The sequence below is a fragment of the Pleurodeles waltl genome, chromosome 4_1, assembly GCF_031143425.1.
Source record: "Pleurodeles waltl isolate 20211129_DDA chromosome 4_1, aPleWal1.hap1.20221129, whole genome shotgun sequence".
Taxonomy (NCBI): domain Eukaryota; kingdom Metazoa; phylum Chordata; class Amphibia; order Caudata; family Salamandridae; genus Pleurodeles; species Pleurodeles waltl.
In genome coordinates, this window is record NC_090442.1 from 489830452 (window position 1) to 489857707 (window position 27256).

General features: G+C 42.8%; 1 protein-coding gene across 3 annotated transcripts in view; it reads right to left on the reverse strand.

The window, feature by feature from the left end:
- Positions 1-27256, reverse strand: part of SYT1 (synaptotagmin 1) — a 3823670-nt gene that overhangs the window by 3528847 nt on the left and 267567 nt on the right. The gene's annotated exons all lie outside the window — the stretch shown is intronic.

Sequence of the window (27256 nt, forward strand, 5' to 3'; positions counted from 1 at the left end):
TCAGGCCTGTTCTTAGGACGCTGTAAGATTTGTTATATAAACACCACATAGGCCTAAGGGGAGTAGTGGCAATCCAGTCTTGGGTGTCCTGAACATACACCATTACATTGACAGCTTTGCTGATCCTGGTGTTGATACTTCAGCCAACCAAGAGGATTGCCATCCAGACGAAAGACAAACCCTTACCAGCCTTTCAGGTATGGGGTAGGGTTCCTTCCCTTAGACCGGGATAGGCAGAAGGTTTACCACCATTATGCTCTCAGAATTTAGATAAAGGGCATATGCAGGAATTATTTCAGCTTTTTGGATCATATAAAGATGGTGGGGTTGTTTATCTTCTTTACCCTAATCATAACGATGAGCACTGTTTTAGGTTTCATCTGCCTTATTATTGCAGCCTGTGCTTTTTATAATCGGATGCAATTGCTCCAATAAATACATTGAAACTTACTTTACATCTCTTGTTCTGCCTTGGCATGTGTGAGTCTTTGTGACCGAGCAAAAGGGATATGATCTGTTCACCATGAATTCTCTGAGGAGTCAGAATGTCATGTTTAGGTTGCCACAAATCATCTTTACTTTCGAGGTTTGGGTGAGGAACTGCAGGCTCGCCAGGAAATAGCTGACAAGTTTCAGACAGTGTGGTACCAACTCAGTCACCCACACGCAGAGGTGCTGTCACCGTAAAAACATGTAGTCTTACTACCATAATAGGAACCACACAGCAGTGTCTGGGTTCCTTTAAAGGTTTCTCTTAACCTTCACAAACCAGACTGAAGAGACCACTTGTACAGAGCTCACACAATAGCTCAAAAAGGCTAAAGCCTACTCCCTTCTGTCCACACACAGCAGCAAGACATCTCGCTTCTGCCTGAGTTTCACACCCAAGCATATGATCTTGCCTTTTTAAAGTCTTGCTGAATCTCTCAACTAGACTTTGGTTAGGGGGTGACAATGGTTGATAAATTTGTAAATTACCCCATATTCATCCCACATACCCTTCAAGTACACAGACACAAAGTTCATGCACCAATCTCAAATCACCCCTTGGAGGAACACCACTCTTGTAAAGATACCAAGTAGAGCCCTGATCACCACGGGCACAGTTACCATCCTCAGAGGTATGGCTTCAGTGTACCTAGTGGCATGGTTTCTACCACAGGGATGACCATGCTCCCTGAAACAGTCTTGGGGTACAGGAAAAAAACAATTTATATCCTCACCCTCTGGAAATATGTCCCCACCACTGGAAGCAATCTTATGGGGGGGCTCTGGGCTGCCTTCTTGTACTGCTGCTAGCTTGACAAGTGACATAGGAGTGGCAGAATTTCTTAACATTTTCATGCATAAAAGGCTAGTAGAAATGGCTGACAAACTGTACCCCCTGGGAATTGCATGGCCTAACTCTAGTAGGTAGGCTCTAAAGCACTTAGGAACTACAATCCTTTAGTGTGCTCATTCTTTAGGGTCCTTGGACCTGCTGCACAGGACACTATATTCCCAGTAGATCCTTTGGGGTCCACTGGTATAATCCTTGCTCTTGGGCATCAGCTTGGTGTGAGAGGTCTTCAAGGGTTACAAAGTTCCTCCAGAGATGGTCCACCCAGTCCATGAAGCTCAGATTTCAGAATGTTTGCCAATCAGGGTCTCTTCTTTCACTTTCGGCCCTGGGTCATCCCCATGAGGGTCAGACAGCACTTGACTGTTGAATATTTTGAGCTAGCTTCTCTCTTGACTGTGAGACCCTGGGTCACTGTTTTGGACTGTGAGGCCTCTTGGCTTCCTTGGCAGGCTGTTTGGGCCCTTATGGCTCACCCATTCAGGCAGACAAAACATTTCAGCATGGTTAGCAAAGAAATGTGGTCCAGAGTAATTACCAGTGTTTACGCAAGTGTGACAGATATGGCCAGATGTAGGCCACATTCTCCCTTTACCACTGGAACCAAGCTGCATCTGACTGCAGAGCTCCAACTAGAGTGAAACTGGTTTTGGGTTGCTTGTGTTCTGGTTCAGAGAGGACCTGACTTGGCATATAAGGCTAGACTATTGGAGCAGGATCAAGACTGTTTTACATATGGTTGTCCAACCTGGGGTAGCTATGTGGGCAATGAAACAAAGGACAGGTATGTGGCCCTGATTAATTACTAGGGGCTGTGATGAATTTGAGTATCCAACCCTTAATTTGTTTGTTTACTTCAAGGTACATCAGGATGGTTGGACAGTAAATTCTGAAGTTGCCAGGCCCTGCATCCAGCTCCCTACAAGCAGCAACTAGGAGGCAGCCAACCCCACCCAGCACACTGCCTTTGGTTATGTATGGGGTTGGCCAAGGGACCTGGCTTGCAGCCTGGCCCTGCTGCAAAATCACTGCTGGCAACCAACCTTTTGACTGTGTGAAGCGGAGGGGAGGGTGAGCCAAATGTCTTAGCCTACTGCCAGGCCCTCTGGCCAACCCCCATGCAGGTTGCCAAACCTACACCACTCACAGCTATTGGTGTTCACAGTGTAGGGTTGACCTTTGGTCCCTAAGGACGCTGACCCAAGTGCCAAACATTTACATCAAGGGGCATGCAGTCCCTTACCTGAGCATTAAATGGCGCTTGGGCCCCATCCCCCGGCATGTAATACAGGGGAGGGAGTGTGTAGCCCCCTCCCAGAGTCTTCTTAGTACCTGGGGACTCCAAAGCCTGGGGCCACATTTCAAGGGGGGGGAGGCATGCAGCTCCCATCCCTGAACCTTTATCGGGCCCGGGGACTCCATCCCCTGGGGTGAAATACAATAAGAAAGGTGAGAGGCCATGTCGTCCCCCAGCCCTAAAAGGACCTGGGGACCCCACCCCTCGGGGCCACATACAAATAAAACAGGGAGGGTGGCAGGCGGTGTCCCTTCCCTGATCTTTCTTGAGCCTGAGGGACCTCGTCCCTCAGGGTTAGATTCTAAAAAGAGGGAGGCTTGTAGCACCCCCCCACCAAGCCTTAGTATGTCCCATGGATCCCAATCTGTCAGGGCCAAATATAATAAGAAAGGGGAGGAGGTATGTGACCCCCCGAGCCTTGTTAGGACCCAGGGATCCCATCTCCCAGGGATGCATGTTATAAAGGAGAGGGAGGCTGCACAGCCCCCCTCCCTGAGCCTATTTTGGTCTCAGGTACCCTATATCATGGGTCCAAATACAATGAAACAGGGGAAGGGGCATGCAACCCCCCTCCCAGAGCCTTCTTGGGTCACCCCACAGGCCTAGGGAGTAGGGTATCCCTACCATGCCCACTTACATATATTTTTTTAAAACTTCGGGACATGTGACTAAATCCCAGAGTCCTGTAAAGGCTTTTAGCAACATTGTTCTGATGATGCTGGCAGCCTATCAGATCACTTGCTCCCCCTGGAGTCTGTCTCCCATGGGAGAAAATAAGTCCAAGGGAAATAAAGTTCCCTGGGACAATAAGAATGCTTTATTTTTAAATTGCCACTTCAGTGAGAGTCTCGCGGACCCAACTGTCCACATATACAATCATTTTACAACCTTAATTTCTCAAGTACTACTGAATGGATTTACACCAAATCACAAAAAGCACAATTCAGGGACCAAGATTTAGTTTCCTTCCAAATTCTGCAAATAATATATGGAACAGCCTGACTCTGCGAACCTGAACCTGCTATTTATAACTGCCTTCAGCAAGTTAGAAATCATATCTGTGACAGAAATGATTCTCACCGCTCATAGTTTATTAGCTGTAACATGATGAATACTCATGAGTATTTTGCTTTTACTCCTGACAACAAACATTCACCTCCCCATCACTGGCAATACGTTAATACAATATGTGGTTTATGTGACCAATATAAAAAGTTCAACAGCTCCCCATGTGAATAGGTGTGATAGAGATTTATAATCCAAGATAGGATGTCTCTGGTATAGAAATATAATAAACCTCAAAATGATGACTCCAATACTTAAGTGCAAGTCAAAGTCGATATCTTTTGTCTCTAATGTTTATCTAGAATGCTCCTCTGAGAACATAATACTAGAAAGAATAATTTCAACACTAAAATGGGGGGAACATTGCGGCTGAAGGTCAGCAGCTCTCACACTGCTAGAACAGCCGCGGCGCTGTTTTTGGACCCTACCAACATAGAAGACGGGGACAAGAATTGGTACTGGAAACCCCTGTATCGCTGGTCGGGGGGAAAGTTTCTTACCTGGTATGCCACCTCGTAGGCAGCGGGACAGCATCCCAGATCGCGCCGGGACACCAATGCTAGGAATGGCGGTGAGGGAGAGTCGCGGCAATTGGGAGCGCGCCGCTCTCGAGGTCAGGAGAGTTCGCCCCCTCACTTCCCCGGTCGCGCTGAGAGTTAGGTAGAGGCAGCACAAGACAGCGAGCCGGCATGGAAAGCCTGGGCAGGGAGCCGCAACTCCATAGAAGAGGTGAGGACTCTTTTCATCTATTTCAAGCACTGGGGCCCTCCAGCCTGCATCAAGACATTACGGATGATATAAATCAGGTACTGGGGGGGGGCTGACATAAATTTAGAAGAAGTTGAGAACTTACAACGGTGGGGTCCTCCTGGTATAGAGTCCTGCCAAGTAGAAAGAGAAGCAGGGAGCCTAACGGAAGACATTATTCATGTCCCCACATTGAGGAAGAGAGTAACGTATTCTCAGCAAAAGAAGAAAACTGTAGGGAGAAAGAGGCAGTCCTCCCCCTCTCTCCAACGGAGAATAACCCCTTCATTAAGGGCATATTTTAAGGCCAAGAATTCTGAAACTACTATGTCTGCTTCCAACACATATCTATCACTCACACCCTCAGGTATAACCTCAAGCGAGGTTATACGAAATAAGTATGTGGTGGGAGAGCAAGTAGATTTTTCAAGGTCGAGTCTTTCGCTTTCATCTCGCCTCCACTAAGTGGAAAGGAGGGTGGAACATCAGGTTCCGCTAACTTAGCCCAGGAGCAGGACCCTCCTGACATGAGAGAAGACACTCCTTAACAACAACAAAAGGATAGCGCCGTAGAAAAGACACCAGAAGACTTTCAGAAATCTCACAAGGAGTCCTCAATGGTGGTTAACTTAGCGTCTTTTAAGCCATCTCTAGAATCTTTGTTGCACTCCCTATCTAATGAAGTCAGGCAGGGCTTCCTAGTATCGCAGACAAATTAGAAGAGGATTCAAGAGGTATGTGAAGCTCTGACGATTAAGATGGATATATTAACACAACGAACCCAGGTTTTGGAAAAGCAAGTGGCTCAACTTAATGAAGTGGTGGAGAAGCATACCAGTGAAATTTAAATATTAAAAAGTACGGAGAATCGGAAAGCTGAACGGTTGGAAGTCCTGGAAAACAATGCTAGGAGGAATAACATGAAAATAATGAAAGTTCCGGAAGGGGCTGAAGGAGATAATATCAAAGGGTTGGTAGTAGACCTTTTAAAACAAAGCAGGGATTGGGAGGAATCAGAGGACCTACTACTTCTAGATATACAGAGGGTTCATAGGGAGCCCTTTCGAAAATCCCCAAATGCGGCTAACCCAAAGAGGATTCTGGTGAATTTTCTTACTTATGTAATCAGCTCTGAAAACTGGAACATTAGAAGCAAGAGGCTACTCCTTCGAAATAAGGTCCGATGTATCTCGAGCGACCTCCCATCGACAATGGGAGCTTGGTAGAAGAATGGAGGAGTTTAGGAAGTTAGGGGCCACGGTCCAACTAAAGTTCCCAGCGACTTTGAGAGTAATGAGAGAAAACCAGATGTACAACCTGCGGGATGTTCAAGAGGCAGATTCTCTTCTTGAGAAATGTAAGGGTAGTTAGCCGGACTATTAGTTCAGTCTCTTTTTTCTTGTCCTCCTATACTGGGTTTTTGCTGAACAAAGGTGGTGGGGTCCTGGCAGCGCCAAATGGCTCAATAGCCCAAAAAGATGGGGGGGTTCCCCAGGGAAGAGAGAGAAAGGGTGGTGGGGTTGGGGTGGAGAGGGTGGGGGGAAGGGCTCAGGTTGGGGAAGAGGGGTTGAGGGAGGTGGAAAATGTGTTCCTCATGAAAAAATGGTTTGACCTGCAATAATGTGTATTAGGAAACCCGTAACTTTTGGAAAATTATATAAAATAGATGGTTGGAGTTAATTTCCAGATTCTTTCATGGAATGTGAACGGGTTGAGATCAAGATCCAGAAGAAATCTTATTTTACAATATATCAAGAATTCCCCGGTGCAGATTGTAATGATACAAGAGTCTCATTTGACATACGTGGAAGCACAGGAGATTTTTAAACCTTTGACCTGGGTTAACCAAATGATCTGCTCCAATAACACTTTGCACTCAAAGGGGGGATAATTTTAGTAAAAAGTGCCATCAATGCATTTATTATGTGTACTAAGTCGGATACAAAAGGTAGATGGGTTATGGCAGAAGATTAATCAGGCTATTTATACATTTGTATCCTATTATGACCCTAATATGGATGAAATAACCTCCTTACAAGAAATATGTAATGCACTCTTGGAGACTCAGCACCCAATCATAATAGTGGGAGACTTTAATGTGGTATTTAATTACGTTCTGGACAAATCCACTGGTAGTAAGGCATGTGGATGTCAAAAATCCCTGGCATATATTAAAGTAATAATGGAGCAGTATGCCTTGGTTGATATCTGAAGAGATTTACATGGTCGTTCTCGCAGTTTTACTTTTCATAATAAAAAATTTAGACATCACTCCAGGATAGATTATTTTTTTATTGACTAAGAGTCTTAAGGCATGTTTGGTGGATGTCCAGCACATTCCAGCTCATTTATCAGACCACACGGCAGTGATGCTGACTTTGAAGGAAGAAGGGTTGTGGCCAACAAAGAGGTGGACGTTAGATCGCTCCCTCCTAAGCAATAATGAAGTGGTAGAACGTTTGTCTAGGGACACTCAGTGGTTCTTTGGAGATAACCTGAACTCTGCTTCTCTTCATGTGGTGTGGGATTCTTATAAAGCTTTTTTTAGAGGGATCCTAATCACTATTTCAGCTCAGAGGAATAGGGAATATAGGTAGAAAATTCTGAATATTGAGAAAGATTTAGAGGGTTTGGAGAAAAAGCTGGTTGAGGCACAGCCTAGAGAGAGAGATCAAGATATAATCAGGCTAGAATTGGTGTCTAAGCACGCAGCCCTCTCAGCAGTAATAGAAGCACGGGTAAGGGAAAAATGAGAAGCAAGCAAATTTGCAAACTTTGAATATGGGGAAAGCACGGGGAAGTTACTGGCATGGAAAACAAAATCTGATCTTATCAGAAATCAGATTTCAGAGATAAGAGACCCCGTTACAGGGGTGATAGTAATGAGTCCTTTAGAGATTCAAAGAGTATTTCAGGCTTTTTTTTTAAAGTTCTGTATAAAGAGGAGTCATCAGTAGTGGTGGAAGATAAGATTTCAAATGTAGAAGAATTAATGCCAGGAAAACTGGAGGATAAAGAGCAGCTTCTTTTGGAGGAGGAGTTTTCAGAGGGGGAAGTAGCACGGGCCATCTTAAGAGCTAAAAAAGGTAAAGCAGCGGGTCCTGATGGCTTACCAGCGGAGTTTTACATAAAATTATGCAGTACCTTAACCCCATTCTTTAAAGTTCTTTGTAATTCAATCTGGAAGGGAGAATCCCGATTGCCAAGGTCTGGGATGAAGCCATAATAACTGTCATATTAAAACCTGGGAAGGATTTCTCACTTTGTGAATCCTACAGGCCAATCTCCTTACTGAATAATGACTATAAAGTATTTACTAGTATTCTTGCTTGTAGATTAGGAAAGGGTAATCACGAAGATCAGAAGGGTTTTTAAAAAATAGGTATGTGCATCAATTATCTCATGAACTAATGGGGGCAATTGAGATGGCAAAGGTATCTGGCCTCCCCTTGGCAGTTATTACCCTGGACGCCACTTAGGCATTTGACCGAGTAAATTGGAACTATTTAAATTACATCTTAGTACATCTGAATTTTGGACCAAGGTTTGTGGGGGTTTAAAAAAGTATTTATGCTAATCCATCTGCAAGAGTCCTGATAAATGGGAATTTAACTCTTCCTTTCCCTATCACTAGAGGGACAAGACAGGGATGCCCTCTCTCTCCATTGCTCTTTAACCTGTACATAGAACCGCTTGCTAGCATGCTTAGAAGTGACATTTTGATAAAGCCTTTTGTTTATATGGGGTGGGGGAAAAGTCTCTTTGTATGCTGATGACATCATGATTTATACTGCAGACCTTCCCTCGACATTAGACAGACTTGAGGTGATTACACAAAACTTTGGTTATGTATCGGGATATCTGCTTCATATGTCAAAGACGGAAATCATGACATGGAATATGGACATACATCATAAACTAATAAAAGAGGAGATAAAATACCTCGGAATTAAGATACCGCAGAATTTAGAGAAAACGCCCTCAGTAAATTTGAAGTTTTTGATACACCAGATAGCTAAGCTTTTATTAAGTTGGGTACATCTTCCTTTAACTTTATACGGAAGGGCGAATTTCGTAAAGATATTTATTCTCCTGAAACTCACCTTTCTTTTTAATATGATTCCGCTGGAATTTGAGGAAAAAAAATTACAAGGTTTACAATCAAAAATAGATAGCTTCATATGGGCCTATAAGGGAATCAGGATTGCCAGGAAGAAACTCCGCAGGAACTATGTTAAGGGAGGGATTGCCCTCCCGGATATTCAGTTATATGTATGGGCATTCCAGTTAAAGAATGTTAAAGAGTTATTAGTAGGAAAAGAGATCTCTGCCCAGAAGAAGGCTATGTTAAATGGTGAAGGGGCAACAGAAGTTCTTGTACAAGTTTGGTCACCCAAGGTTTTTCAAAAGGGTAATGCTGAAGTCACTACAGCGGCGGCTTCTTTGTGGGCCAGAATAAGGAAAGCTACAAGTTTATCATATTATAGTTCTCAGGCCCCCATTTGGGATTCTCCCGGAACTCCGGAATGTCTGAAAGACACTTTAGCTCGCCCTTTGAAGGAGGCAGGTATTACGGAATGGGGACAAGTATTACAGGATGGAGTTCTGAAACCTTAGGGAACATTTGCCTCTGTGGGACAGTGTTTGATGTCCAGATTTAAATATTACCAAATATAAGCATGGGTAAGATCTCTACAAATAACGGACAAGGAGACTAATGAGTTAGAGGACTTATTAGACAAGAACCAACCATGTAAGAAGGAAGTCGCTGCCTATTACAGAATATTTATGGATAGTTTAGATTGTGAACAGAGTTTTCCTGGTTCCTTTTGGGATGAAGTGGCAAGAAAGGACGAGATTAATACATTGTGGGCAGGCTCTTGGCAGCGCCTTTACAGGGTGGTCAAGTCCGCCCATCTCAGGAAGAGCCATCTATTTGTTTTACATAGAGCATATTATACCCCAAAAATAAATTTAATAAAAATGTGCAGGTAGCTTGTAAAAAGTGTGGATTAGAGGGGGCGGATGACATTCACATGTTGATGCTATGTCCCCGGGTTTCAAATTATTGGAAGAAAGTTTTTGAGACCCTATCATCTGTGCTACAGGTTCCGTTGATGGCTTCCCCTGTTTTAGTCCTATTCGGTTATACGTTAGAACCGCAAAACCTCTCAAGGGCTTATGGGAATTTGTTATTTTACTTAATACTTTTGGCCAGGCGGGAGATTTGTAGGTATTGGACTGTTTCTACTCCCCCAACTTGGTGGGAATGGGTGAATGTCACAATGAGAATATGTAAACTAGATCTTTGTAGAACTGGCACTAAAAATGTTAAAGAATTATGTCAACCTTGGATAAATTGGTTCTCTTTGTTCATTAGCTATTAAAATTGGTTGTCCAATGATTATTCTAAATGAGGGATGGTACACAGTAATTTCTACCCTTACGATACGGGTCTTCTGGACGTGGCTTGCCTTGGTCTTGTTCAGCAGGGGGCGGAACGTAGACCGGGACGGGGCATAATGAAGGTACTCTAAGAATATGAGGACAAAAAAAGAAAAAAACACAAAAATGCAAATCAAAGCCTATATATTTGGTTTCTAATGATTATCTAGAATACTTCTCTGAAAACAATGTCCTTGACACCTCTTAATGAAAGCTTGTTTAAAACCAATCTCCTGGCAAGTTACAATATTTCATTAGCAAGGAATGTTCTAAAACTATGTGGATCTAATGCTTCTTGGCCGCCATCATTGCAAGACTCAAGAAAGTTCTGGGGAGCTTTGGGAAATGTTGTATCTCTAGATTTCACTTTCATTATTCATGTAGTGCAGGGTTCACTGTTGCGAAATCTCAAACCGAGTGGCACCTACACTCTGGATGTACTCTTAAGCTCTTCTGCAGCAGAAGCCTCATGCATTAATGAAGTTTGGAGGAACACATCCCTATGCATGTCTGGCATATAGAGATATTCATGATCCATCATTTTCATGAGACTCAGCACTTTTATGTGTTCTATGTTATTGTAGATAATTAATCAAATCTCTTTTCAGAATACTATATAGCCCAAATCTCCAACACTTCTTTCTTAGTGAAGCAAATCTTTATTAAAAACGTTATTCTTAATGATCATTTTCTTCTATGGTTAATGATGTCCATAAACAATGTTTTTCCAATTTATAGTGATCATAGTAGCCAACACGTTTCTTCCATAAGGACCTCCATAGGACTCAAGTATCTATTTTATGGTATTCTTACATCTAGTGGCAACCATTGAAAAAATTTTCAATGGTCACTGCTAGATGGGATGCCGCTGTAAGAATGCCAGAAAATAAATTCTTGAGCCCTGAAGAAGTCCTTTGAATAAAGATTTCACACACACACTCACTCACTCACCCATCCACAACAGTCACTAACAAATACACATCCATTCATACATGCACGCAGCAAACATTTAAACTTACCTCAGCAGCTCTGACAGGGAAGCCTCAATGGTCCCAGGAGGGCTGGAACTGCTGCCTTCCCTCATTGACTAACCTAGGGTTAGCCAAAGAGAGAAGGCATCAGTCCCAAGCCTCAGAGGTCCCAGGAGGGTTGGGACTGCTGCCTTCCCTTATTGGCTGGCCTAAGGTCAACCAATGAGGGAAGGCAGCAGTCTCAACTTGTCACAGAGTAGGATGGTGTCAGTGAGACTGACCCCACCCCAGTCTGTGACAAGGTGTCACTGACTGACACTCGGACCTGGGCACTTCAGGGCTTAAAACTGAAGCACCCAGGTCCAAAGTAATCAGTAATGCTCCCCCTCATCATGAGCGGGAGGGCCTCGAGGCACCTTCGCTAGGCTGAAAATATCACACCCACAGGGCTGTGACTTCTTCAGCCAAGCAAAGTTCAGCTCAGGCAGCCAGGAGTCTGCGCATTAAGGGCATGTCCAGCTCCTGGCTGCCTAACGTGAACCAGAAGGAGTATCTGTCAGGCTGACTTTTGTTCTGCCTGACAGATACTCTTAAGGTCAGGAAAAAGGTGGGTGGCATGTCCCCTCAGCCCATACGGATAGTCTGCTGCTGGTCCAGTTATGCCCATGCAGATGCTTATTTTTACCAGCCTTGACATAGAATGAGACTAGTAGAGAGATTTGGGCAATGGTGAAGTGCAGATGTCCAGTCTCTCCTTCCTGTGTCCTACAGGAAGCATTTGAAATAGGAAATCGTAAAAAATTGACCACAAAATCAATCGTGTTGAGGGTTGGTAAATCATTTTTATACCAGGAGATGGATCTTTCTATCGGGTAGGAATCCCTTGTAGTTTGTTCATCTGAGAATGTGTTGTTCATATTTTTGCTGGCATGTACTCAATGCGGCCAAATCAATGCATGTATAGTTGTTTCTATATACAGCTTGGGAAACCATGCTATAGTAATGCACCAACAAAAACGCCCTTTGGAAGCATATGAAAAATAGATTTTTTTTCTTATTTTTGCCATGTCATCTAATGGCGAATAAATAGTTAACTATTATAACCCTTTGAATACCTTGAAAATATTCCTGAATTCCTTCTGTCATTTACTAATTTTGAGGTGTTTTAAAGCGTAATCCCCTCATTGTGATAACTGTAGGACATGATATGTGTACGTGCCCGGAAAGCAAATAAAATAATGCCTCACGTGATAAAATGGGGCTAAATCTTTACACAATTTGTGCAGCATTTTGGTGTTGATTATGCTTGCAAAGCAATATGCTCAAACCCGGAGATGAGAATCTAAATGGTAACCCTCTGTACCGATTATAGTGTTCTTGAATATTCCAAATTAGCCTGTTCTCATCTCTTCTTTGCAATGCAGAAGAATGTAATCCTATCATGGAAAACACAATGGAAATCAATGTGTTTGACAGAGCTTTAGGATACTGGCACTTTGAAAAACATATCTTTTCTATTCAAGACTAATGAGTGTGGTGAAGAGTTTCATTTCTTTTTCATGTATTCACTTCTGCGTAATACTGAATTTAAGACATGAAGAACTGGAGGCTTCCCGTCAATTTTAAACTGTCAACTGGTACTCTGTGTTTTTTCCGTTTCTTTGTGCAGATGTGGCTACTTTTCCATTCAAGCAATGTATTTATAGAATTGAATGAAAAGACAAAACTAGCAGTCCAAATTAGTATGCACCAAGGACACAAACAAATCTATGTAACTACTCAAAAAACACCACTGGCTGGATTTATCAACAACGCTTCATTTAAAGGCAACATAGAATGTAGCAGAAGTCACATATCAATATCAGGACAGTCAGTGAATTAGTTTTACTAGAGTAAAGGTCATTTATTTAGGACAGGGTTGCATCTTGTAACATACCATTTAACATGATCTGAAATCAACTTAAACTTTCAAACCCCACCCTTTTGAAACTTCTCCCCAGTCTTCCTTTTCACTTATTCCCCCACTTTTCCTCCATTCACCCAGCTTCCACTTCCATTCACCCACACAGCCTCCTTTTCCTTTCGTCCCCCATCTGTTTCTGGCATCCCCCATGCTGTAATCCTTCACCTGCTTCTTTTCCCCCCTGAAAGGGTGGCCAGGCCTTCATCTGACTCTCCATCCTCTCCCATCTACTGCTTCCGAACCCCGTTAGCAACCTGCCCTAATTGGCGTTCTCCCATCACACACTCGCTCTAACAACTCAGCTCTACTCGCCTACCCCTTCGTACTTCCCTTCTTATGTAGGGCGGGTGGGTGTCCAAACTTCTGACTGCTCAATGGGCTGTGCGGAAGAGACCGGTCCCTCCCCAAAGCCCCTTTTTATACCTTCCCCCTAATCCCTCCCCCATGCATCCCCCCAATCCCAGTCTACCTGTCCTAACTTACTATCCTGAAAGCTCCCAGGGAAAGACTAGACTGCGTCTGCTCTCCACGGGGCCTGCCATCGCTTACACAGCATTTTATTGTCAGAAGCTGCAAGCCATTTAAGCCTTTATCAAAATACCAATATCGAATGCAAACTGAATAAATACAATACTGCTTTGTGTTGATTACCGTGGTCTAATGATTGTGTAGGAACATTTGCACAGGAAAGGGACTAAAATCAAAGAAAGAAGATATGGCAAGCAGAAAAGAGGTAACACAATATAAGTGATCAATCCACATAAATTTACAGAAGAGGAGAGTTTACAGATCTTTCTAACACTTCCCAAAGTGTGTCCAAAGGAGGTACTCACTATGCACCTACTCCGTTCCCCTCCTAGACCGATCTACTCCTACTCCTTTGGAGTATGTGTGACTATAAGGGGACAGTCTTCTTCCTTTAGACCTGGGGCCATTTGCCCTACAGGATTAGGGACTCCATAGGGTAACTTCCCACCCACAGGAAGGCCCTCCCCTTTTTTGCACCTGAGCTCCTCCTATTGGAGTAGCCTCTTTCTCTTGCTTCTGTAGTGCATGACACTGAGGGATCCCAGGCCCTGAAGAATGCCCCCAGACCTCCTTTGGCTCTTAGCAGTGGGCAGAAACATGTTGGCCAGTAACTACTAGATAGATGAACCTGTGAGTCTTTACTCTAATATAGGTGTCCCATCATTTGTTCTTAATCTCACCAGCGGTCACCACGAATAAAGGTGTACTATTACACAGGTGACTGACTAGGCGTTTGTATATTTTCCTTAGCACAGCTGGATCCCATATATTTCCAGATAACTTGAATTTCTGCACTCCCTCCTGTTCTTTTAACGGTGAGGTTGAGGCCATCCAGGTGGCAATGTCCTACCCGGATGGGGCTAGGTGGTCATCTGATGAAGCAAGACACTATATAGTGTGTGAGACCACCTAGTCCATAAAGGAAATTCCCCCCACCACATAGCTTTAAGCAGCACTCAACATGTTACTCATAGTGTGAGACTGCAGAGCCCTAGGTAAATTTGTTACCAGCGGTTCCATCTAACAAATAAACACCATACTTCTTGTGTTTGTGGTTCTGCTTTTGGGGAGACAGTATGGGGTTTGTCTTCCTCCTCTCCCTGACTCTCTGTTTGTGTTAAGGTAACATAACTTGCTAACATCAAAAATGCAACAAAAATACCAACCACACATTACAGAGCATATCCTCAATACTTTCTTCTTCCTCTCCCTACACTGGTCCTTGGAGAGTTTGCAGTAATCTAAAGCTGCAGAAACATCACCATTTGCAGGGCAGCTGTGACTGTGCCACACATTTTAGTAACAGAGTTGCAACTTAGACTTGAAGCCTCTTCACTATCTCCCCCATCTACGTAACAAGCAGTAACTATTTGGGTGGTTTGTAAGTTTTCAAAGGCAGAGGTTATCTGCACAAAGCCACAAGCCACATCCCCACTATGGTGGTTCATCTCTACTTGTAGGTTAACCATGGTCCTTGATAAAGTGCCAGTAGCATGGGCAAGATGCTTTGCTTGTCTATTTAAACCTGGGTGAAACATATTTGTGATGTTGACCCCTATTTGACACACCTTCCTATTGCACAACAGTACATAAATTTGTCAAGGCCTTAGTTATGTTTAAAAGTTAAAAGAGATTTTATTCAAACCCCACAAACTGTTTACTAATTCCGTTTATGTTTTTTATTGCTGCTTCACTGACAACATGGATAAGTTTAAGCCACCAAAAAGTTGACGTATTGCTGCCCTCTCATCAGATGCAACATGAACAGAAGATCTAACATGTGCCTCGCTTGGTCTACTTGCCACTTTCCCTTTGTTCTTGGTTAGAATTGCTTTCTAATTTCCTTTGTGGTACACTGAGTGACATTAACTGAATTACGTTTCTCCTGAGTGTTCATCCAGGTTTTCTTTTTGAGATTAAGGCACACTAAATGTAGATTTGCCAAAGACCTTTTTCTTATGGACAACACAGTATTTATAAGAATTTTTAGCTGTTACTCACTAAACATTAACTCTCTCTTCTTCCCTCTAGCATTCATCTCAGATTCATGCCTGGACATTTCAGAAAGTATGGAATGTTGATGGCAAAGGGAAGATTCTGCAATGCCTGCCTTCCTTTGTTTCCCTGAGCTGCAATGATCATGTGGCAAGGTGCCTCTTGTTTGTGAGTTAACCATCTACTTCCTAAGTGTGACATTCACAATTTTTTAAATACATTCTCAATTTACTGAATCAGTGATAGAGATTCAGTAGGATTAAGGGCCAGATGCAGGAAACACTTTGCGACTCGCAAACGGCAAAATTTGCCGTTTGCGACTCGCAAATGCGTGTTTCCCATGCAGAAATGCATTTTGCGAGTCGGGACCGACTCGCAAAATGCATTTCCGAATCGCAAATAGGAAGGGGTGTTCCCTTCCTATTTGCGATTCGCAGTGGAATGCAATTCCATTTGCGACCGCATATGCGGTCGCATATGGAGTCGCAGTTACCATCCACTAACGGGGACCCCTTCCCCTTTGTGAATGGACCCAAAACTATTTTTTCAGGGCAGGTAGTGGTCCAAGGGACCACTACCTGCCCTGAAAAAATACCGAAACTAAAGGTTTCGGTTTTTTTTTTTAAGTGCAGCTCGTTTTCCTTTAAGGAAAACGGGCTACACTTAAAAAAAAAAAAAACTGCTTTATTTAAAAGCAGTCACGAACATGGAGGTCTGCTGACTACAGCAGGCCTCCATGTTTGCGAGTGGCTATAGTCGCTATGGGGCTGCAATTTGCGACCAACCTCATTAATATTAATGAGGTGGGTCTTTGCGACCCCATAGCGACTCGCAGACGGTGTCTGAGACACCGTTCTGCATTGCAAATTGCGACTTGCAATTTGCGAGTCGCTCCGTCTCGCAAATTGCAAGTCGCAATTTGCAATAATGCTACATCTGGCCCTAAGTGCTTACAATTTATATGAATTACATAATTTTTCTGTAGCCCAATAATACATGCAGACCATCAAGCACAATTTGAGATTTGGAACAAATCATACATTATGATTCACTATTCTGAATCTTCGTACATGTGGCATTTGATATCCCTCCCCATTCATGACATGCATACACACCCATCCATTCACACCCCACAATGCTACTCCCCTTGCAGAGGCCACTTTCCTCTTCCAACGAGGTGCTCCTCCCTGAGAAGACGGGACGCAGAGCTCCTACTGCCAGCAGCACCCCCACCATCAGGACACCGCCAGGCTGTATTATATGTCGTAATACGGCTGGCGGAGTCCTTTTGGTGGGGCGGGCCTGTGGTGGAACCACCTTTCCACCGCCGACCGCCAGTACGACTGCTGGCGACTTTCCGACTAAAGAATGGTGGAAAACTGCCAGCAGTCGTAATATGGTGGTCTAGTGGCCACTTTGGTGGTCTTGGAAAAAGACCGCCAAAGTCATAATGAGGGCCATAGTCTTTAATGGTTAAGCTTAAAAAATCTAGCAAATATTGTGGTTCAATGGTATCTAGAAACTACTTGATTCCATTTTTGTCCTACAGCAATTTCAGGAAAAGATGCATGTCGTAAACATGTTGGCAAAGGGGCATGCCATGGAAGCTATAAGAATTTCCATGACTTTCTTAGACTCACTGAATGTCTTGTGTGCAAGTACTCAAGTATTGGTAATATTGCAGGTGACTGAGTCCATTTCTACAAAAATGGTATGTGAGAGCTCTAAAATAAAGTTGAAGGAACCCACTCGGGAAAAGGAAGTAGCTAGTGCATCCTGATGGATAACCATGACTAAGGATGCTAACAACTTTAGGATTTTTAGGAGGCAGAAGACCTCATTGGCAATTGTTCTAGGGCATCACTGAGTTATTTTAGAGGTACAGCTGAAGTTGCAGTGCTGTAGTGAAGGCTGAAGTAGCCAGTGTTAGTCAAAGTGTTAGTGGAGCTAGATGGCAAAATCTTTCTCATGGATTTTTCCAATTAATTGGAGTTTAGGGTGGTGATAAACTGATATTTATAGACTTTGATTCTGGATGTAGGATTTGAGATGAGGTGGGGACTAGCTAATTTGAGAAGGTGACAATTAGGAAAGAGTAGTCAGCAATACTGAATACAAATGTGGATCATGATACACCCTTCTTTGAAACATCCAAGTAAAAACCAATAGCTTTACCTTAATTTTAGCTAGCTTGTAATGTTGGCTACAGATAAAGTGGTAAATGTTTGAAACATATATCAGCTGAGAATGTTGTGAGGAGATATTGTAGTTCTTGGTGTGGAGTTTCCATGTGCACCAAGGTGCTGAGTTCTTAGATTGGATTTGGTTTGTGGAGGAAGGTGTGAGCATAATGGGCTGCTACACAGTAGAGTAGTGTTAAAGATGGGAATGAGCAGATTGGTGAGAAAATTCTATGCATTTTCGTAATGGGTGGCACCAACTTTTAATTAAATCTAAAGTTACAAAAGTGAAATGTAGCAGGTATGTAGAAGTGCAGCATAATTCTTCCGTCCTTAATGCATTTCTCTGTCATTATAAATGATACCACTGAAGATAACATTATATTAAAAGTTATTCAACATCCCATTTAAAAAAGGAGAATTGTTTACAGCTTCAGTGTTACTATTTATTTTTGATGCAATGGCAGGGCTGACTTTAGGGTGGTGCGAGCGGTGTGGCTTCACCGGGTGCTGACCTGGTTTGGGGGGTGCTCACCTCAAGGAGGTGATGTGTTTAGCAATGACTTACGTAACTTGCGATTTAAAAGCACCTGCTGTAAAATTCCTTGTGCGTCGAGCCTTCAGGAAACAATTGAAATGTCAAGATAACCCTTGTGATTAATGTTCCTGCTAAGAAGAGAGATGGAAGTTTAGCCTAGGGACAGCTTTGACTCACCATACAAAGAACATAAATATATTTTATGTGGATAGCTGAGTGGATTAGTAAAGCCAGCTATTACAAGAGCTTTAAAACAATGAATGTATGTGAAAGGGGTCCATGGAGAGATGAGTGGCATATTTGCCGGATGGTAGTGAGTGAATTCGAGGAGGTGGTCATGAGGTGGGGGGTGTACAAAAAAGGCTGTCCCACAGGGCGCCACCATCGCTAAGGCCGGCCCTGTGCAATGGTATAAAATCCAAGAGACTAGATAAAAAGAATGGTTCAGAATGTCCAAACGAAAAAAAAACAAAGGCAACACACAGAAAGAAATCAAATAATGTTTACAGCAAAAAACAACAGAAGCTGTTAGTAATGAGTTTAAATAGCAAGATGGTCTCCCAATTCCTCCTTTTAAGAAAATGTCTATTTTTGCACAATCATTCCGATGTTTTAAACTGAAATTGTTGGTTTTCTAGACTCTGGAACTTTGCTCACTGGCCCAAGTGCATGTGCTCTGACCATAAAATACTTGCTGGATTGGTTAAAAATCCTATTTACATTTACCTTACCTATAGGTCCCTAGCTAAGGTACCCAGTGTACCCAGGGCCTTAAAGAGAACCGTCACTAGTGGTCTGCCACCACTAGAGTAACAAGGCAAAGCATGTCTTTATGCCTGCCTCTGAAACCTGAGTGTGCAGTTTTAAAACTGCAAATTCAGTCTGGCAAAATAAACATTTTACTAGGCCTAAGCCTTCCTTTTTAATACTTAAAAATCACCACTACCATAGGTCTTTAATGCCCATATGGCATTTAAAAAGTAGGATAAGTGACTTAAGTTTTACATATCCTGGCTGTGAAAATTCTCCAAAGTTGTTTCTCACTAGCTCTTTCATTCAAAAGAAGTGGGAAACAACTCATAATACACAACTTCCATTTTGAAATGCCTACAGCAGTGATTCAAGGACTCAAATAAATAGTAAGTTAAAATCCAATCTAATGGTCAATTCGAATTTTAAATCACTATTTTGAAAATGCAACTTTTAGAAAGTTAGGACAACACACTAAAGTAGGAAAATGAGTGATTGTTGGAATGCGTGAATTAATTTCCACTAATAATCACTCAGGCTGCATCCCAGATCATCCTCATTTTGCACACCATACCATCTCAGTTTGGACCCAGCTTTATGCAAATCAGTCTTAACCCTGCTTGGTTCTGGTAGCACAGTGTGCACAAGATCCACATCTGGGCATACTTTCCCACTTAAGGTGGCACTCTTAATCTCCTGGAATGAGGCTGGGATGTGGCCCTGAGTAATTACGAGAAGTTGAGATTAATTTAAGCATTCCTTTCATCACTTTTTATGTACTTTAGTGTTTCATCCTAAGTGGGACAGATATGCCAGGACGTGCACACTTTGTCAATGGAACCAAACTGTAACTGGCTGACGTGCCCTGAATAGGATGAAAATGGTCCTAGGTTAATTGTGTTCTGGGTCGGGGATCACCTGGCCTTGGAGTGTAGTCTGGTTTCTTCCCATTGGAGCAGGACTAATTTGCATATGGCTGGGTCCAAACTAAGGAGTCATGGTGTGCAAAATAACAATGGACTGGGACGTTCCCTGACGAATTACCAGTGGTTGAGATTATTTCAAGCATTCCATCCATCATTTTTTATATACTACACTGGGCATACAAGTGGTACCCTCAACATCCTCTCAGAACAGCTCCGGACTGTGGAAGACAGAAGAAAGACTGAACCTGCAAATAAGCATGTGGATAGAGATGGATGTGCACTCCAATCGTACCCATAAAAGAAACGTGGACTCCAATAGCTAGTTTTCTGGCCTGCTGACAACTCCATGAATACAAAATCTACAAGAAGACCAAATCTCTCATTATCCCATATGATCAGTTTTAACTGTATTTGCCATGGACCACATTACTTGATTGGGAGATATAGAGTCCTAGCCCCCAACTGGCACCCAAAAGGTCCTGGACCTGATGTTAATGTTAGAGTGTACTCTTTCCCCCTTCAAAGTTGCAAGACTGGAAACTTTTTCAGAATTTTTTGCCAAACAAACCATAGGCCACCACTGGTCTGTTACTGAGCCCCAGAAGTCAATGTCAAACTGCTAGTTGGGCTTTTTTTAATTGCAATTTTTTTACCAAGTACAAAAACAGAATGAAAGTACCCTACAATGTTTCTAGAGAAAATTTTACTTTGAAATATAATCCAGTGTGGTAGCACTCTTGGCCAATTGTATAGCATGTTAATGGTAATCTCTATGATATTGTGGATAGTCTGTCCTGGGTCAATGAGGAGGCACTTCAATCAGCCTGGAGTTCTAAGTAAGTGCTAAAGGTACTCCAAATGTCCAGATAATGGGATCTAGTTGGCATCAGTGCTCAATATTCCTCCAGGCTTTCCTGGCAATAAATTGTGTCTTTTAGCAAACCATCTGATATGGGGCTGCTATGCCTACCCCAGTGCATCTCTACCTGTTTTTGGCAGTGAGTAGAAGTATTTCCGGCAGACAGTGGGTGTTGGAGAGGTTGTCCCTGACGTATCCCAGTAGTGTTGAGAGAGGCACCCTGGGTGCAGAGCCCCCTACCCCTGCTTCTACACAATTGAAAACTGCGAGCGAACATGCATCTATATTAAAACACTCACAGGAAAGATGCATCAAACTGGTGTCTACTGTGCTGAAGCACACGCATCGCACCTCAGGCACCAGACCCATCTTGTGCAGACCAGAAGGTTTGTAGTACAAGTCATGGAGGAATTTGACATGTATGAGATTCAGTCTGTAAATGCTTATGTGGGAGCAGCAGTCCCGCCATTTCTCTTGTGTCAGGTCACTCCTTAGGTCCGGCTGCCACCCTATCAGTTCCTTAGGTTTAACCACATGAGCCTTATACTGCAGAGGGGAGTACTGGTGAGTGATGTGTCTCCCGGGGAGGGGTGTCAAGTACACAATTTATAGCCTACAGAGTCTTGGGCTTGTGGAGGGGAAAAGATGAGCACGGCCCTACAGGCATAGTACAATTGATAAAAAAGGAAAATGTTAAGAAGTGTACAGCAAACTCGGGCTTGCAAGTCTTGTATGGGTTGGAAGTCACTCTATAGGTGTAGGTCTTCCATTGACACCAAGCTTAAAATGTGCAGATACCACTGTGCACACTCGTCTCTAGCGGGGAGTAACATAGAATTATCGGAAATTGGAAGACCAGCAGAACAGAGGCGGTCCAATTGAGCCCTGCAGCAGAGGAAACGCCAAGCACACACAATGCAATGGTTCATGTCTATTTCTTTCAGCGAGCATGCCTCTAACGCAATATGAGGTAGGTGTTGGGTGGGGTGTTTCTAGTAGAATGTGTAATGTGCCTGTGTGCAGTAACAATATAATTCAACATTGGGGGCACAAAGACCCCTGTTTACATGGCAAAGTCTGCCCCCACAGGTCAGCCACGGCTACCAGACCACCCATGCCAGTTGGCTCAAAAAAGAATAAACTCTGGAAAGGAAGGCTCTTGTGACCAGTATGGGGATGTTTACAAACACGTAAAGGAGATTTGGTAGCACTGCCATTTAGTGATGGGCACATTGCTGGGTAGCAGGTCCAGTAGGCTATGTAGTGTTGATTCTGGCCCACCTCACCCTTTGCCACCCCACCGAGGGGGCACAACCAGGCCTTGATGTGAATGAGCAGCAGTGGGCACCTGTACTAGGCATCCCCAGACCATTGGTGTAGAAATATATTGCTTGGGGTAGCCAGTGGTATTTACTTGGGGAGCAGGCTCAATGCTGAGCAGCACCCCAAGAGTCCCCGATCCCTTTGTGAACTTTGAAGCCAGCCTTGTTGTTAATGGTGACTTAGAGCTTGGTTGGCTAGAGAAGAGCATAGAAGATGCCGACTTCATCAGCAGCTACTTTGCGAGGAGGAATTCTCTATTGGCAGTCTGCAGAGCAAGGGTTAAGTCCAGGTAAAATAATATTCTGTAGCCTTGAGATTAGCTCTCCCCTCTTAATGTGCAAGATGCTGGATAATATCCTGGTCCTTGTAGTAGATCAGTCATGCTATGATGGATCACCCCAGTGCCCCAGGTGGGGAATGTGGGCCCTGGTGTCAGTACATGTACTCCACTGAGAACATGGTGGTTACATGGTCTTTGATCCAAATGAGCAGCAGTGGGCCCCCGTGTTAGGCCTCCCCAGACCACTTGTGTAGAAATGTATTGTTGGAGGTAGCCAGTGGTATTTACTTGAGCAGCAGGTTCAATGCTGAACAGCACCCCCACAATGATAATACCTTTGTGAAATTTGACTTTTTCTATTCAGAGATTTGTTGCCATCAGTGTTGAGAGCCTCAATCTTCCTGCTGGATCCAATGCTCCCACTACGGTGCTGTGCTTCATACAGCCACCATTGACTAGCCCCTCTTTGGATCCAGCAGGCAACCTGAACTGCTGATGGCCCGTTGATGAGGACTTTTCTCCAGATAAACAACTAAGTCAAAAGGAAAAGTTTAAAGAGGAATGAACCTGGTCTCCGATACTCACCCACCCTCTATTGTGGTCGGCCTTTATTTTTGCCTTTGACCAAGTCTAGCGTAAGCAGATACTTATAGTAAGAGCTTTGTGTTTTTTGGCAATAGAAACTAAATTTGATAAATCACACCTCCAGTTCCCTACATCCGATTCTCATAGGTTTGGTGTATATTTACTCATTAAAGGTTTCTCTTTTTTTATTGTTGTGTTTTATACTTTTTAACTGTTTTTGTACTGATAAACTGTTTGCACATTTTTACGGAGATAAGCCTACCTGCTCTGTGCTCATCCACCAAGGTTTGAGCTCAGGTTTAAATTATTAAGACTTAACTGGATCTAGTAAGCAACAGTGCCACTATAACTTGAAGGAGACTACATTCCACCTAAATAAGAATCCACTTTCTCACACTCCCCAGAAACGATGTGAGACAGCAGATGCTGATTTGAACGCTTCTCTCTTGGTTAAAACGTAGATCATCACGAGCAAGTAAATAGATGCAGTTCTCAATGATTTCCAAATTTCTGCTGAAAACACTTTTTGTTTCAGGTACACTGCCTAGTACCATGAGATGAGATGTAAATGATAAAACGTGATCCTGAGTATCACTAGAGTCCTCTCTCTCTGTTGTATATTATAAGACACTTGGTGGATGTTGCCTGAGCACAGTAATTCATAGTCCTATTAGTTCTCAGTTCAGGATCTCAGTTAATTGGAGATTCACCTGACATTCTAGAAATCTTTGAACACATAACTGTTTAAATAAACTGTACATCATAGACTGCATCAGACACATTTACCCTAAGCAGTCTCAAATTCCGTATTCTGTCACAATCTTTACAATAGTGATCCCAGTCAGTTCAGCTAGAAAATCACATTGATTGTTCAGTGGTGATCTCCTCATAAATTATGTTATGCTATGAAATAGTGTAAAAGCTTTCACTATTTTTTCAAACCCCCTTCTAATCCCATATCCAGATGACAGATCAGAATCATGCCAATAGGTTACTTTTCTAAGATCACAAAAGGCCACTATAGTAATTTACCTGTGTTTCATCTAGTTTACAGAGAAATGCCAACATTCAAAAAAGTAATTTTTACTTCTTGCAGAAGAATTTAAATTAATTCATTGCAAATATAAATATCAAATGTATAAATTCCAATAAATAATCTGACATTTATTTCCTTTATTCTGAGAATTCAGGCAGACCAGGCACCTTAAAATGATTCTGAGCATAGAATTTGTATCTGAAGGGGGAGATTGAAATAAAAAAAGAAAATAATACATTAAACATCAGTAACATACAGATAAACATGTAGACCTTATAAGAAGAAATTAATGCTTTTAAACTGAAAAATGAGAAGCAAGCACACTTACAGGTATTAAACTTGAAAAGATAAAGCAGCATTTCCTGATAAACTGACCTTGTTCAAGAATGTGAAATGTTATGTTTTCTGACATTCCTATAAGTCTATGTTTCATAAATGTAATTGAATAAATTGATGATGTTTAACCCTGAAAAATGTTACTGTTTACACAAAGAACACAGTAGAACATATTTTGGTAAGGTAATGTAGATGTTTATACTTTAAAATGCAATTTTATAAAGGCAAATGAATGGTGAGAACACTTGTGTAGTTGATAATATTGCTTCATAAGAATTTGCTGTCTGAGGACTATTGTATTCCTAGTGAGAAGACATAGGAGTGTTCCTGTTTCCATGAAGATATCAAAAGATGAGTAGCTGACTGGAGGAAGAAGACGAAGTAGGCTGCTAACCCTGACATTATACTGTCTATAATATTGCATTTTCCTAGAGTAGGGTACTTCAGAGCAACTCATACTTATGCCACTTTCCCTGCTGAGTTTATACTGCTCACACAGATTACTGAAATTCTCTCTTTATGGGAAGTTTTGATTTGATAGATTGATTCTATTAATTGACTCTAAGGCTTCATGCTTTGATCTCTCAATTTCAAACTTGTTTAGGGTTCTGACTGACATCTTTTGATCCATTCCCTTAACAGTTTTGATTCTTAGACTAGGAATTCTTTCCTTTATAGAGCACGCTTTATGCATTGATTGTGAATTATTGATTGCTCATTTTAATCATTGATTAACTGGAGATTTATATTGATGAAATTAATACTGACTCAATAAAGATGAGCTCCAAAAATATTTGAATAATAAAGCTTTTAAACTCACATCGACTCTCATTATTGACTGAGAATATAATTGAAAATGTGAAGATAAATTATCTTATGTACATCACCCAGGTAATCTTATCTAACTTCAAAGATACATTTGGCCTTCTTGCTGGGATGGGACCCTGATGAGTTGGTAAGACTTCTTCATAAACTGATAATTGTGTCCCAAAGCTGCAGCACATCCAGAATATTCCTGGCATCCAAATCTGATGCCAATGGCACTGCTTATGATTCTTTTGTTGAATAACTGCCCCCAAACTACCAAGATCTAGCAACCAGGGCTACAGCGCCTGCACTTTTGGTGGATTGCTATCTAGCCAAGATTTGGCGATATAAAATCTGTCTATTACCATTACCATAAAAGTAGTATTCAGACAGGATCAGTTTTGTGGTAGTTATTTTGTATGTAGGATGAGTTAACCCAATTCTTGAAAGATGTGGAATCTCATAATCTCGAACTGTAATGCAGTCAATAAAAATATGGTTTCTGTCAGACACTGGTTTTTCACATCGAAAATACAGAGTCAGACTGAAGATCTCATGAATATAACCTTCGTGATATATATTAAATGTGTTGTATTGTTCCATAATGTTGGTTTAGTAATCATAAAACTAAGCACACAATGCACTAATGAGATAAACTTCATAATCTCTCCCATTTGTAAAACCTTCTCTAATCATTTCGGACCATCTATTTGTCAAATGAGACTGATTACCTAGTAATTTTCCACAAAGATTTTGTAAGTCTAACCAATCATTCTCCTTTTCACCTTGGGTACATGGAAGGTAGATGTGTGGCATTGACTCTACGCTTAGTCATAAGTGCTGTGCCTGTGTAAAGGAATCCCACATCTATAGAAATCGAAAGGCTACCCTGGATAGGACTTAGGCCCTCATTACAACCTTGGCGGTAAATGCCGCCTACTGCCGTGCTGATGGTTGCCAACATACCGTGACCGCGGCGGTATACCGCCTCGGGTATTATGACCCACACAGACAAATCCGCCACTATACAGACACCCACACAAGTCCGCCTGACCGCAGGTCAGTGATAAACTGGCAGTACCAAAACCCACACCGTTATGCCAACAGAACTACACCCACAGTATCAGGACCCACAAATCACTGCAGCAGTCTTTCAACCGCGGTAAACCCACTGTGCTCAAAATACACACACACTAACAGAAAAACACCACATTGGACAATTCAAACTACACACACATGACACACATACACACACCACACCCACACACTCAATCCAATATAAAATTCACACCCACATTACCCACAACCCTTTCAACAAAAAGAAAGATTGTGAACAGAGAGAGAGACAAGCCAGGAGCACCCACTCGATGTGAGCCACAGAACACCATCACCCATACACCATCCACGCACCTCACAGCACACACCACAACACAGTACCCCACACATCACCCCACACATCCTCACACATACCACTCACACCACATCCATGGCACGCCAAAGACACCCCAGGTTTTCAGAGGAGGAGCTAAGGGTCATGGTGGAGAAAATCATCTGGGTAGAGCAACAGCTATTTGGGTCACAGGTGCAGCAGACGTCCATTGCTAGGAAGATGAAGCTTTGGCAGCGAGTTGTGGACAGGGTCAACACCATGGAACAGCACCCAAGAACAAGGGATGACATCAGGAAGAGTTGGAATGACCGACGGGGGAAGGTGCGTTCCGTGGTTGCAAGACACCAGGTAGCTGTACAGAGGACTGGCGGTGGACCTCCCTCCTACCCCACAACTAACAACATGGAAGGAGCAAGTCTTGTCGATCATGCATCTTGAGGGCCTCACAGGAGTAGCAGGAGGACTGGACTCTGTTAAGTCAAATGTTTACTACTATATCCCCCACCTTACCTGCATGCCATCACAAACCTCTACCCCTACCCTCACCCCCATCACTCTTCCACCTCACATATACCCCACTATCACAACCCACCCATCCAAATACCAAACCCTGCATGCCACACCAATGCATGGACCCCCATCACAGACCTGCATGGACACCCATCACCACTGCATGCCTGTTAAAGAGAATAAGCTAGCCCACAAAATCACCACACACACAAGTCAAAGCTGACAGGGCAATCAAAACCATACAGGGAAACACACCCATGCACAAGATGATGCACGCAGATACAATAACACTGCATTTTCATCCCCACAGGACCCCCACTCAATGTCACCGGAGATGAGGTGCCACCCACATCCAGTCCCCCCACAGAAGAGGCCCACAGTGATGA